The 14,238-nt window shown below is 38.2% G+C and overlaps 1 long non-coding RNA gene across 1 annotated transcript in view; it reads right to left on the bottom strand.

Moving 5' to 3' along the window:
• LOC132249392 (uncharacterized) overlaps positions 1–14,238 on the bottom strand; it is a 60,588-nt gene that overhangs the window by 36,199 nt on the left and 10,151 nt on the right. Inside the window, exon 2 of the long non-coding RNA XR_009460870.1 lies at positions 8,238–8,385. This is a non-coding gene — a long non-coding RNA (uncharacterized LOC132249392). The remainder of the gene's footprint in view (positions 1–8,237; positions 8,386–14,238) is intronic.

The following is a 14,238-nucleotide window of genomic DNA, read 5'->3' as shown; positions in this document are numbered from 1 at the left end:
CTGCTTGATCAGCTACTACTGAAATACAGTCAATACTTGTTTGCAGCAAATCTTTGTAAAAGCAACAACTGCTTATCAGCAACAGTTCTGCTGAGAACATTTCAGTACCATGTATTCAGATGAGACTCCCTATAAAAGCAACAGCTACTTAGGAGCAACATAGCACCAGAGCACTGGCAGGTTGCTATTAACAGGTGTTGACTCTAGCACTTACGGCAGACTACATTCTTCCCACACACGTGACCTACATTGCCTTGGGAATTCAACATTCCCTCTTTGGTTCTTCACCAAACACTGCAGTATTCTGAGCAATCAGAAATGCTACTCCAGACACGAACGAGTTAAAAACAGGCTCTTGCATTCTGCAGAGAAAGCTGGAAGTCAAGAAAATCACCTAGACATTTAACTGTTGAGACAGGAGCAACATTACAACCATTAAAATCAAATGTCAAAGAAGGAACAGTGCCTATTAGCTTTGAGAAACCAAAAATGAACAGTTCAGCGTTATCAAACAAATGGGTTGCACTATCCAATTATTAACTTCTGATAAGCGCCGTGTCAGTTTTGAAATTGTACCACGTCTGTGGAAGAGGAAAAATAAATCTGTGTTATCCACATAATGAGGATAAAAGAAACCCAAACTATTATAATTCTGACCTAATTACCTAGAGAAACTACTCCTATTTTAGAACTGTTGGAAAACTGGCAAAAATACTGCAGCCCTCTGCACAGATCACATCCCCATGTTTCTGTTCCTGATCAAACTCCAATCACTATTAAAGCCACGTTGCACTCCACTTCAGATTTCATCTACTCCAAATGCTGGAGAAGACCCCAAGTTAGGATTCCTCAGTCAAACCAGTGCTATTTGTGATATATTTTTTTTCCATTTTCACCTCACAGAGAGATAGAGGGGCTGAAAAAGGTCGCAGTACAGAGGACACATCTACACGAGACGTTATGTTACCCTAGTGATGAGTTATGGTGACATAGACATAATATTGGCAGGCGCTAACCAAGATGCCGCTGCAGAGCTAACTGCTACTGAGCAGTAGGGTTGAAAATGACACGTGTGCTACCGGGACAGCACAGTACTGATGAGTACTGCCTAGTCACAACCAAAATGCTTCTGCTGTTTGGAGAACTGCCAGCTGCTACTGCAGAGTGCATGCCTTTAGCCTGTGGCAACGTAGTGGGGTAGGAGTTTGTGTCAGCTCTACAGAGACTAATTTGGAAATGGTATTGGGGGAAAGGCAGGGCTTGACCACTGGAATCAACTACTGATGCAATCCAGCATCCACCAGAAGTATTCTGAGAGGATACAAGCAGGGTTTGCATCTTCTATTACAGTGCAGAGTCTTAGAAGAGTGGCAGGGCTACCACCCACTGAAGAACATACAAACTTGTATAGATTTCTTCCCCACCTCTTTCCTCACTCCCCAGTCCACAGTGCTTATCCTTGGGCTTTCAGACTGGAATTTAATTCTCAATACAGACAGAAAAATAAATCACTAGGAAATCACGGCAACAAAATATATTCATTACGTTTATTGAAATTTGATACTTCTGCCATGAGATACTAAAGTGTTACCTGCGTAACAATACTATTAATTTATACTAAGAAGTATGTATGAAACTACAGTTTGAAGGATGTCATGGTCATCTGTTCACAACTGTTTAGCCAAGATAGCTGGAAAGGCAAGAATGCAAATACTGACACTGATAGAACATCCATCTTATGTACCTATATTACATGCGCACTTTTATAATACACGTTACACATATTACATTTGCATATGTAATATGTGCACGCACACACACATACACACACAGTTTCAGATGCAAAAAATACCAACTTAATAAACATGCTTCAAATTCATCTTTAGTTTGTTTCTGTTGTGTTTAGGGTTTTATTAAGATGCAATGTTGTCTAGGAACTATTATTTATTGATTTTTTACTTATTCATTATTTGCTAGGAGGTATCCCATGGTTTGAATTTTTCTAGGATAATGCTATAAATATATGAAATTGTGAAAGCTTTGAAGATGAGGAAAAATTTCATTAACAAATAGGAAGATTTGTGCACACAGTTTTTAAAAAGTGCCTTATTATGTCTAGTTAAGTCAGTCTCGTGTCGTTATTTCATATTAGTGTATGTGACAGGATTGGCATGACTGGACAAAATGCATCAGAACAATTACATGCTGGCCAGGAAAACTGAGGGCAAAAAGTGTTACATTTTGAAAACTAGGTTAAACAGTATTTTCTCCCAGTGTTTTAATTATCCCAATAGTTTTAATAAGCAGTACACTGCAGCCTTCAAGAAAATAGACCTTATTATGCTAAGAGCTGAGCATGAGGATTTTGAATATAGATCTTGTAAAACAAGAACAGTGAACTTCTGCATGCATATAATTATGTCCTTGCCAGCAAGAATGAAGATATCTACAAAGAAGAACTGTAGGATTTTAGGGAGCAGAACAGGGTTTTACTTCAGTGTTTTGAGTCATTATTCTAGAATGCTGAAAAGTCTTGCCCTACAAAAAAGACATTTTTAAACAAGAAAAAACTGGTTCTAAATTATCTCTTATGCCTAGTGAACCAATTTGGCATTGACACGGAAGTGGAAGGCCATTTGAAATAACAGAGTTCTTCCCAAATGGAAGGGTTCCCAGTCAAACCAAGTCTCATGATTTTTATGAGTTTGGGAGTACCAAAGTGTTTTACAAAAACATTCAACTCCTGATTACCTGAAGTTCTCAGCTTGTTGACTTCCCAAAGCTGACAAGAACCACAATGTAAAAGAAGACATATACAGGAATTAATCAGCTAAGATTTATCTATGTGCTTACCTCTGCTTGTAGTGAACAGTTCAAAACAAATTATTTCTCAAACTTTGATCATTTTTTATGCCAATCCTAACATTTTGGGGGCCTGACATGTGCATTTTAAATGCTAGGGAGCACCTCTACATGTTAATTAATGCGCTTTTGCTGATGTGCATTAAATTTAGTACTTCTAATGGGAGGTACTAAATAAGTGTGCATTAGGCTGACATAAGACATAGTAGAAAAAGCACACCCTTTTTTAGCGATGCTTAATGCGCAGTAGCCTATTTTTACTGTGCATTATCAACACTGTTTTTGACATGACACTTCAGTGCACAGTAAAACAGGCTAATGCACATTAAAGTGCATGTGTAGATGTGCCCAGGGTGTGGCAATTCCAGTGCAATCAGTTACAAATTAAAGGTCTCAGTCATCACCTATGTAAACTATTCCCATCAGTTCTAACATATGGACTTTTCCACTAGGTTGTTCTATGAGGAGGAGGGAGGTCTTTCTCTGCAGAGTGCTACAATTTCAGATGTCTAGACTGATCTCTGGATAGTTAAGGAGAACCTATGCCTCATGGCTTTCAGGCTATCCCTGGCCATCCATCAACATGCCTCTTACCAGAGCCATTTTCTGATGGTGTTGCCAGTGAACATTATCCATCATCACCTAGCACCATGGAGAAAGCAGCATTTTGAAAACTGGGTTAGAGTGGAAAGTGAGGAGTTGGAACCAGAACCAAACTTATACATGCTTCCTTTTAGTCTTCGAACTTCACTGGACAATGTTAACCTTGCCACAAATGAGAACAAAAGAAAGGAGTATAGGAAAAGTGCTCATCAGTGTGTTCAGTGCAAGATTAGAAGATTAAAGAAAAAGTGCAGGACTATAAAGACAACAATACAGAAAAGGACATGTTAATGGGAAAAGAAAAAAAATGAAGACACTACAGAAGATGGAAGCATTACAGAGATACTAGCTTTGCAGTAGAGGATCATACTTAGGCATTATTGAAGATTATTGTATTAAAATGAGGTATTTTCTCTTTTTCTTTCTCTCTCTCTCTCTCTTTTTTACATTTTAAATCTTTTTTATTATCATAGCAATATGCCTTCAACTGCTTTCTTAAGCATTAAGAGTTGATTTATTTAATAGAACTGAGGACTGTGCATCACTGGAAATACTGCTTGCAATGGAATGCTCCCATGCTGTGATTGGTGAAGTGCTAAGTAATTTGCTTTTAATGCTAGCACATACCACTTAGCACTATATTTAACTGAGTGATGAACATCACTCATTTTTCATCCACTTGCTTAACTGGCGCTCGGTGCAATCTATCTACTGTACTGTAAGCCTAGCACCAGATACATTTTAATAGACCTTCCTCTCCAATCTACAACAAGCATTTTAATTTTTAATTCATACTTATGCCTTTATCCTTTAATAGAACAGAACTACAGATGGGGGAGTATGTTTTAGATAATAAGAGCACAGTAGGTACCTAGGGAAACTACACCACTAAAAGGATTTTTTATTTACACTTTTCAGTAATGACTACATATATATAGCTACATGAGAGAAAATTGTTGTAAAGGAACACCGCATAGGCGCTGGCAGACAATTACTATCTGACTATAACAGAGAGATACAGATGATGTTTTTCGTAAGGGTGCTTCAGAAAACAGTACATCATAAAGGCCAAATTTTACCCTATGCATGCTGACTGACATTGGTGGAGCTAAATTTAAGTAAGATCTGGTACTAAAGATTGCAGTCAAATGAATTGCAAAAGGAAAATCTATTTTTTAACAACTCAAATTTTAAGAACTTTGCATGTTGCAGCATTGTTATATTGCAAGTCAGAGTAAAACCAATGGAGTTATACCAGCATAAGAGTCATGGAAAACAGTGAAAAATGAGATCCTGTATATCTTAATTTAGAATTCAGGGCCACATCCTCAGCAGATGTCAATTGACTCCATGGGAGTCTCTGAAGCAGTGCTGATTTATATTAGTTAAGGACCTTGCCCTGTCTCCTGGCTAGTCCTGTTATCAGGCAAAAGAAGGCAGTCTGAAGTCAAAATTTCAGGGAGCCAGACCACGATGCACAGGTAATTCCATTGAATTTAATTAGGTCATTTGCATGATTAACTTCTCACCCATTAAGGGGGCCACAGTCTGGCACATGAATACTGCTGCTGTCCTGATGTACTGGTGTATATTGTGAACTGTTATTAGTCAAATAGGAATATATAATACTACTCAGCTCAAGTATAAGAAACCCATAGAAAAGTCCCAGTACAGACTATTTTTTCTCCAAATTTCACGAAATAAAACAGAACCCACTCATATTAGCTCCCTCTTCAAAACCGCAAATGCTGATTTAAAATGTCTGAAGATTCAGTGAAATAAACATGCAAATATAATTACTCTGATGACCGAGAGAAACCATCCAAAGACTATTTAATGTCATACAACCCAAAGAAATTACTTCACCATTTGTAAGTATACATATGATTTTTAAACCATTTTTGTCTTTAACTGTATTTAAAAAAAGCCAATTGGAAAAGGAAATAAACCAGAGTCATGGTATACAAACCCAGAGACAAACTGCAGAATTAACACGTACACATACGCACATCTACCTAATGTCAGTTAATGCTTTCTCAGACTTTTAAGAACCAAAGATTTCAATATAAAAATAGGTTAGCATGTGTACAATATCAAGTACAAGAGAAAGTAAAATTCTATGAAATATTTTCAGAACACTGGTATACACATGGAAAAAAACAGAACAGCAAAATTGCAAATCATAAATAAATAAAATAGTAAATTCAAGCTACACAAATGGTTCAAGACACTTGGGGACTGAATCTTCCCTATACAACACCAGTGTTCTACCTCTTCAGGTTGTAAAGGGCATATCTACAGTGCGTCCCTAATGCTCTTGGGAAAGACAACTTTGAAGCAGTCCCTCCCACTGGTTTACATGTACAGAACTCAGAAATGCAGTAAGGCAGATACCCTGGGATCATCCCCTGTGGCCACTCTTGACATCTCCATGTCCAGCATGTATAAGAGAAGCCATAGGCCGCACCCTTCCAGATCTGGCATGTGTGAATGGGAGTGGGTGGGCAGGGTGTTCTTGAGAGCAGTCCGCCCCAAGAGTGCTGTGAACATGATGTAGAACAGTAGTGATTCTCAACCAGGCTGGTGCAGCACCCTATGGTGCCATGAGATCCTTTTAAGGGTGCTGCTTTGTACCACACAATATTAACATCTCTAGGTAGGTGGAAACACCAACACATGATTCACAAGATAAACCCAGAGGTTTCAAATAGGAATCCATACTGTCAAAACACATACTGGCCTGTTGTGATATATCTCAGTTCTCTGCAACAGAAGAATTGCTCTACCTTTTTTCATAGTCAAAAACACAGGTGAAAGATAGGGGTGCCTAGAGTCTAAAAAGGCAGAGACCCAGTGATGTAGATATACCCAAAAAGGACCCTAAAATAGCGAATAGGACATTAGGTTAGGGTCCAGAAGCTCTGTGTTTTGTTGCCACCTCTATCACTTTGTGATCACAGACAAGTAACTTTTCTCACTTTGTGATCATGGACAAGTAACTTTCCCTGACTGCTTCTGTGCTTTCCTCACTGTGCTGTCTTTTGTCTGCCATGTCTAATGAAATTTTGATCTCTTTAACCACATTTGTTCCATCTGAATGAGCACCATGGGCCACTGACTGAGGTGGTGGCCTCTCAATTACATCATCATCATCATCATCATCATAATAAACCTTCTTGCTGGCTAATGCAGAGCTGTTGCAGCTCCCATTGCAATGGTTATAACTGTGCAATGCCTTTCATAGGGCTGTGCATCCCTGAAGCATTTGGAAGATGGTCACAGAACTGGGGTCATCTTTCCCCCATTTACAATAGAGATATTGCCATGCTTTAAACAATTACTATCAAATATGGGAATATTTTATTCATAAATATCAGAAAGCAAATCAGTGAATCTCTTCCATCTTTACAATGTCAAAAGATAACAAATAACCTCGGCAAAAGTCTATAGACCAAATAGGAAAATCCCAATACTTGGAGAGAAAGATAGATACAATATTTATATCTGTGGATTGTACATATGAATTGATCCTCCAAGCATCTCACTTGGGAATATCTGTAGAAATCAACGGAAGGGCAGTGCACAGACACCAGCAGTATGAAGCATCTAAAATAGTATACACATATCAAGTAGACAACTCATTGAACCATGGGTTCAAATCAGTGTTGTGAACTACACATTCCTCTTGCAGATGTAGCTCTTGCAGGAGACAAAATGATCTCCTAATGAAGTCAAAATAATTTATAATATAGTCCAAGAGTTGATATTGTACTGATTATCCCCCCCCCCAATCAAAAAGCAACCCATACAAACAAGTAATCATACATTAAATTCCATTATTTTTCCAAGTAAAAGTCCCTTTAAATCTTTTGGGTGTTATCTGAACCTTTTAAACATTCCCCATCAGAAACCAAGTTATGACAGGCCTGATGATAACACAAGGCATTATTAGAGAAACTTTGTTCCATATAGTGCATTGCAGTCTGCTGTTTAAGATTTCTGTGCTTGTATGGCGTCTCATTGAAATCTGTAGGACTCCCAGCAGGCCTAGAGATCTTGTGAATTCTGATGCAGGGCTGAATAAATATATAGCTTACCTTAGTAACCAGGTCTATGAAAGTATTTAATTTAATACTTTCACATGATCCCACCCTTTGGTACAATTTTTTTACTGGCAGCTACTTCAGTTACTATTTGGGTGACACAAGAATTAATCTGCTAAGATTTATGTGTGTGTTTATCTCTACCCACTATGAGTAGTTCAACATCTCAAGGTGCGTAAGATTAAATGTGAAATAAGCCTTTCCTGGATGGGGGCCATGGTATCTAAATGTATACACACACACACACACACACACACACACACACACACACACACGCATGCGCACTGTGTGTGTATGTTTACCTAATTATAAGTAAACTAGCTGATTTATGTCCTCATCACAGTTTAAATGTTGACTCTAGTTCAAGATATATTGCTCTGAGTTGAATTACAGCTGTAATGAATTTCAGTATGGAAAGTGTTACAACCTTTGGTGTTCATCAGCAAAAGAATGACAGCTGTTCTCTCTGCATGACACTCACTTGTGATAGACTTAAGATACCATACTGAGGTGAACAGCAATTGGAAATGCCACTATACAAACTCAGTCAGAAATGACTGGGGCCTAGTCTTTCCAAGAGAAACTGCTTTGAATAATCTGTTCCCTTTTATAACTCATGCTGCTTTATATTTGCATGTTTGAGTCAGTTGCAGCCACTGAAAGTAATACCTTTCCACCTTGCTGTATTCTTTTTTCTTTCCCTCAGCTTGATAAGTGAAGAGGCTCCCAGCACGTTGTCCGATTCACTTACATGTTCCTGAATGGTTGTGCTCACTTCATTATATAAAAGAGTTACTCCACTAATATCGCCAAATGCCTAAAAAATAGAATGTAAAATAGAGATGCATTACCATGGCACAGTTCAGTGAAATATTAAGTTAGAATGAACAAATGTGAATTTGATTTCATCCCTTCCCTCTCTTCCTCCCAACACTTCTTGTTTTTAAAAGCTTAGAAGCCCTTTTGTGTGTGAAATTTTGTACTGTCATACTAATAACCCAGCTCAGCAGCAGTTTACAATTTGGGTTTCATGGTTCAGTTCCACTCCTGGGCCTTCTAACAATTTTTATAACGGTGCTGCCAAAACATTATAGAATAAAAGTTATCATAAATATATTCACTAATACAGATACAGCAGTGAGATTAGCAATTTAAGTACATGTGAAATGTGAATTCGCCTAATTTTGCTCAGACTTTAAAATGCTAAATACAACAATAGAAAAGGATTTTTTTCTGGTCGCTTTTGATAATTTCTTCTTATGAGATTCTTGACACATGGAGAACATTTGACTTAATAAAGAACAGTTCTGAAATTAGGAGGTAAATAAATCGTGGCTGGTAATTGGATATAGGTCACCTATTCAAGTCCAGCCTGCTCAACTGCAGCTACCATAAAACAGCCCAGTTTTTCATGTTGTGTTATTTGTACAGCACATCCCATAATGATTCAGTGGTCCTGATTTGTTTGCTTTTATATGAGCATGCATAGAAAAGAAGCTTAGTTCAGTGAATGTGGATAGAAAGCTCATTTCAGACCTGTACTTCAGGCAGAAGGAATTTATACAGGTCAGGTAACCCAATCAGAAAACATGGCCAACTTTATTCTTACATTCTTCCCTGAAAAGCCAGGATTCAGAGTTCATGGAAAATTGTAAATACTTTCTTTTTCCCCCATTGTTTACCCATCCCAGCTACCTGCCACTCAAATTCATGCAGTCCAGACATTTGGGGCCAAATCTTATTTTACCTTTATGCACCTAAGTGCCACCTCTGCAGTCAAGAAAGGCCCATTTTTTTTCATTTTATACATATTTTAGATCCAATATCCACCTGTTCCTGAAAGCATGGTTGCAGGGAAAAAAACATGATTAGTCACTGTTTGAAGTTGAAGGGAGGAGGCTTTCCCATCTTTTAGCCCAGTACTCTACTGGTGACAGCACTTCTCCAGGAAGCAGGTATCACTCAGGTATATAAAGGCAAAATATGTTTTTGGTCATTGTTAAATAAGGAATACCCACATCCCTCAATCCAGATGCAGTGTAATATGATTAATAGATCTGTAATGCATTGTGTTCTATGAAGGGACAACTCACATGCAGAGAAAAAATGGTACATTTATCAACCAAAACAAATAATATCTAGCTCTTACATAGCATTTTTCAATCATAGATTTTAGAGAACTTTATAAAAGAAGTCAGTATCATTAGACCCATTTTACAGATGATAAAGGTGAGGTGCAGAGAGGTAAAATAATTTGTCTACATTTCCAGCCCAGTGGCAGAGCCAGGAAGAAAACGAATGCTGCTGAAATGCTATACCCTCTCTTGTGGCTTAACAAGCAAACTGTTCTGTTTGATGTTATTTTTTTGGTACATTAGCATTTTATATTTTTGGTACACTAAAATCCCACCATGTTGCCATGGCTCAAGGTTCCTGCAGTAAATTATATAACATTTGTTTGGCAGGATAGTGCATAAATGATGAAAGGAGGAATTATACCTGTTCCTACTTGTCTTTGGTACTAATACAGCCCCTGTTAAAGCTAAAATATATTACTCTTCACATATTTATGCTCACAACACCCCTATGAAGTAAAGTAGACCTCTTATCTCTATTGTACAGGTGGGATACTCAGAAACTAAGTTTCCCAAGGATATATTTGAAGTCTGTGGTGGGATGAAGGCTTGGTCCTGCGTCCCTAGATAACTGCCTATTAGTAAGTGTCATTAATAGAGTTACCAATAGCACCTACCCTTTTTATATTTATTAATTATTTTACCCAAAGGGTAAAAGAAAAGAAAAAAAAGGACTACCTTTATCTCCTCTTTTGAAGGGCATGAAAAAAGGTCAGAGCTGACTCTAAAACTATGGACATCTTTTGTCCCAGAATACAAAGTCTGGAAGAGAAAATTCCAGTCATTTCACTGGTTCAAATACTAGGGTCTACTTTGGTGCTATTGAGTACTAAACAGATTATTGCAGAGTTTTATCAATTCAAGGAAATGGAATGGAAATGTCATTTGTGACCTGTTCCTGATTTTTCATGTTTATATGTAAAAGAGTCAAAATAGGAGATACATAAAATTCACTGGAAAGGTTTTCTTTTAGTGCTAGGAGACACAGTCGTAGCCATAGTGCATCAGACTTCAGATTTACGTAATCTGAATTGTAGTTTGTACATGTACTTCAGATTTTAGATTTGATCGGCTGTTGGCCAGAGGTCTGATATTACATTAATTAAAGGCTAGCTGTTGTTTCAGAAAAGTGACTTAATAGCAATAACCTTATAATTAATCAACCATACACTAAAGTTCACTTTATAGTTACTGCAGTGTAATTATTAAGTGAGCAAAAATATAATTGATACATTTTGTCAATCGGTGTAGCTGCAAGGTACTTCTTCAAAGGTTATTTTTTTTTACTTAGGTAAAAAAGCTAACAGTGTTTTAGCAATTATCCTTTGACTTTACAGGTTTTACTGCTGATTCAAGTGAAAATATATGATAGATGAATAAGAATTATAAGCATTTAAAATAGTCTAACATGCACTTTCCAGCAATAAGAAGCATTATGCTTACAGCATTAAAAGCAGTCACAAAACACACATTCAGAACAAATTTGTATGCTTAAAAAATGTCTTGAAGGTAAAAGGGAAGTTGAAAGAAATGGCCCATAATAGAAGAGCAATTTTAAACCTATCATAATTATCGGTTTTCATATCTGTTATATAGTAGAACTGTATATGTATTACATTTTCCCATGAGGTTTTACTCAGGTTAAATTAATTCATTTTGGTAGAAGTTGCATCTTTATTTTATTATCTTATCCCTGAATAGCTGAGCAATATACAGATCCTCATGGAATATAAATATAAATATACATGTTCAAATACTTATGGTTTTGTCTCCCACACACGCTCTTTCCTTCAACACTGCAGTTAAGAAGCCTATGTTTTTTGCAATCAGCATTCCATATATATTGTGAGGATATAATGCTACTGTGTGCCTGTTTCTCTGATGTGCTAGTTATCTTACAGCATATACATCATGCTGTGAGCCAGTGATCTCATTAGAAATCATGGAGAAGTAGGCCTGGAAGGGACCTCCAGAGGTCATTTTGTCCAACCCCTCTGCAGGATCGTTCATAACTATTCATACAAACTGTTATCTAAAAACTCTTTGTAAGACGGTCATCAACTCTGATGCAACTCAAGATATAACACCCTAACCCACCACAGGTAAAGCAGGAGAATGATGGCAACCAATATCCTGCTTCTATAAAAGATTGTTAATATATGTCCAAGAGATCCCAGGTAGAAGAACATGCCCCCCACCACAGAAGAACTCAAAAACCTCCACAGTCCATACCAATGTGACAATGGGGTAAAATTCCTTCCTGACCACAAACATGGTGATTGGTCTGATTTTCAGTTGAGGGGCATGACCAACTAGCCAGGAACCTCTGACTTTCATCCCACCAGAAGTACTGCCACAACTCAGTCAAAAACCCCAGTGTTGGTTGCAGCCAACACCCAATACTTCTAAAGGATGCTTAAAAACACCTTGACACATATAGGGTCTTCATAAAGTCCTTGTGCACAACCTAAGTTATTAACGCTTAAAAGTGAACAAGGACTTTTTGAAGACCCTGTATAGCAGAAAGTGGGGGCAGGAACAACCAACAAAGCCCAGAAGCATGGGAAATACCCATAGTAGAACATAGGCATACCTATGCCTAGATCATCCCTGACTAGTGCCTATCTAACCTTTTCTTGAAAACTTCCAGTGAGGGAGAGTTCACAACTTCGCTAGGCAGTCTATTCCACTGCCTCACTGTTTTAACAGTAAAGTCTTTCCTGATATCCACTCCAGTATAAACCCACTTTGCTGCACCTTCAAGTCATTGGTCCATGTCCTATTCTCTGCAACAAGTGAGAAAAGGTGTTTTGCCTTTTCTTTATGGCAGCCCTTCAAATATTTGAAGACTGCTATTGTATCCCCTGTTACGTTTCTTTTCTTCAAACTGAACATGCCTGGCTCCTTCAGCTTCTCTTTGTATGACTTCCATTCTAAGCCTTCTATCATCCTTGTTGCCCACCTCTGGACCCTCTCGAACATCTCCACATCCTTTTTAAAATATGGAGCCCAGAATTGCATGCAATTCTCTAGATGAGGCCTAACCAGTACTAAATGGGGAAGCTCTATCACCTCCCACATCATGCACCTAAAGCTTCTATTAATCCATTCCAAAACTACATTTGCCTTTTCTGTAGCTGCACCACACTGCAGACCCATATTGAGACTGCAATCTACCAAGACACACAGACCCTTCTCCATAGTGCTGCCATCCAGCCAGGTGTCACCCATTTTATATTTGTGTTTTTGATTATTCTTTCTGAGGTGTAGCACCTTGCATTTCTTGGCATTGAACTTCATCCTGTTAACTTCATTCCATTTTTCCAGTCTCTTGAGATCCTTCTCAGTTATGTCCCCATCCTTCAATGTGTTCACAATCTTTCCCAATTTTGCTCAAGAAGCTTTTGATGTCAGCATCCAAATCATTAATAAAAAAGGTAAACAGCATTAATCTCAGGAGGGACACCTGTGGGACTCTAAACCTCTTGCCATTTTTACCTGGATCCATTAATAATGACCCTTTGCTTTTGGCTATTGAGGCAGTTATCTATCCATCTCATCATAGTTTTGTCCCAACCCACAGTTCTCCGATTTGTTTATGAGAAGATCATGTGAGACCTTGTCAAAAGCCTTGGTGAAGTCCAGATGCACTGTATCCACAGCATTGCCACAACTAGTTATTCTGTCAAAGAAGGAGATCAAGTTTATTTGACATGATTTGTTCTTCATAAATCCATGATGGCTTCTTGTGATGAGACTTTCCTCCTCCAGATGCTTGCAAATGTCTTTCCTTAGGCTATGCTCCAGTAACTTTCTAGGTATGGAGGTGAAGCTAACTGGTCTGTAGTGCCCTGGGTCCTCCTTTTCGCCTTTTTTAGAGACAGGCACTATGTTGGCCCTTTCCAGTCCTCTGTTACCTAGCCCATCTCCCACAACTTCATGAAGATCATTGCCAAGGGCTCTGAGACCTCCTCTACCAGTTCTTTCAACACCCTGGGATGAAGTTCATCCAGCCCTACTGATATGAATTCATTCAGACCCAGCAAAACCTCTCTGACTGTCTCTTTTGTTATCTCATCCTACAGCTTGCCCCTTTGTTTATCTAAATAATCCTTATTAGGTGTCTGGTTGCAGCTTAAGTTTTTTTGTGAAGACTGAGGCTAAGTAGCTGTTGAGTAGCTCTACCTTCTTTTCATTTTCTGTTAAGAGTAACCCCTGGTTTGTTAACAGTGGACCGACAGTTTCCTTGATCCTTCTTTTTTGGCCAACATACTGATAGAACCTCTTCTTTTTGTGTTTAATCTTCCTTGCCAGGAGCAACTCATTCTTTATCTTTGCCTTCTGGTATTGTCCTGGCAAGTTCTTGTTATTTCCTGGTAAGCTTCCTTGGTCACTGGACCATTTTTTCATTGCCTGTATGCTTTCTTTTTGCATTTCAGGCATCCTAGAAACCCCTCATGCAGCCAAATTGGTTGCTTCCCATTCTTCTTGTGCTTCAATAATATTATAATAGTTTCTTTTTGGGCTTCCAACAC

The sequence above is a fragment of the Alligator mississippiensis genome, chromosome 3 (assembly GCF_030867095.1).
Source record: "Alligator mississippiensis isolate rAllMis1 chromosome 3, rAllMis1, whole genome shotgun sequence".
Lineage (NCBI taxonomy): Eukaryota > Metazoa > Chordata > Crocodylia > Alligatoridae > Alligator > Alligator mississippiensis.
The sequence above is the reverse complement of the archived record's forward strand: the minus strand, read 5'-3'. Positions and strand labels throughout refer to the sequence as shown.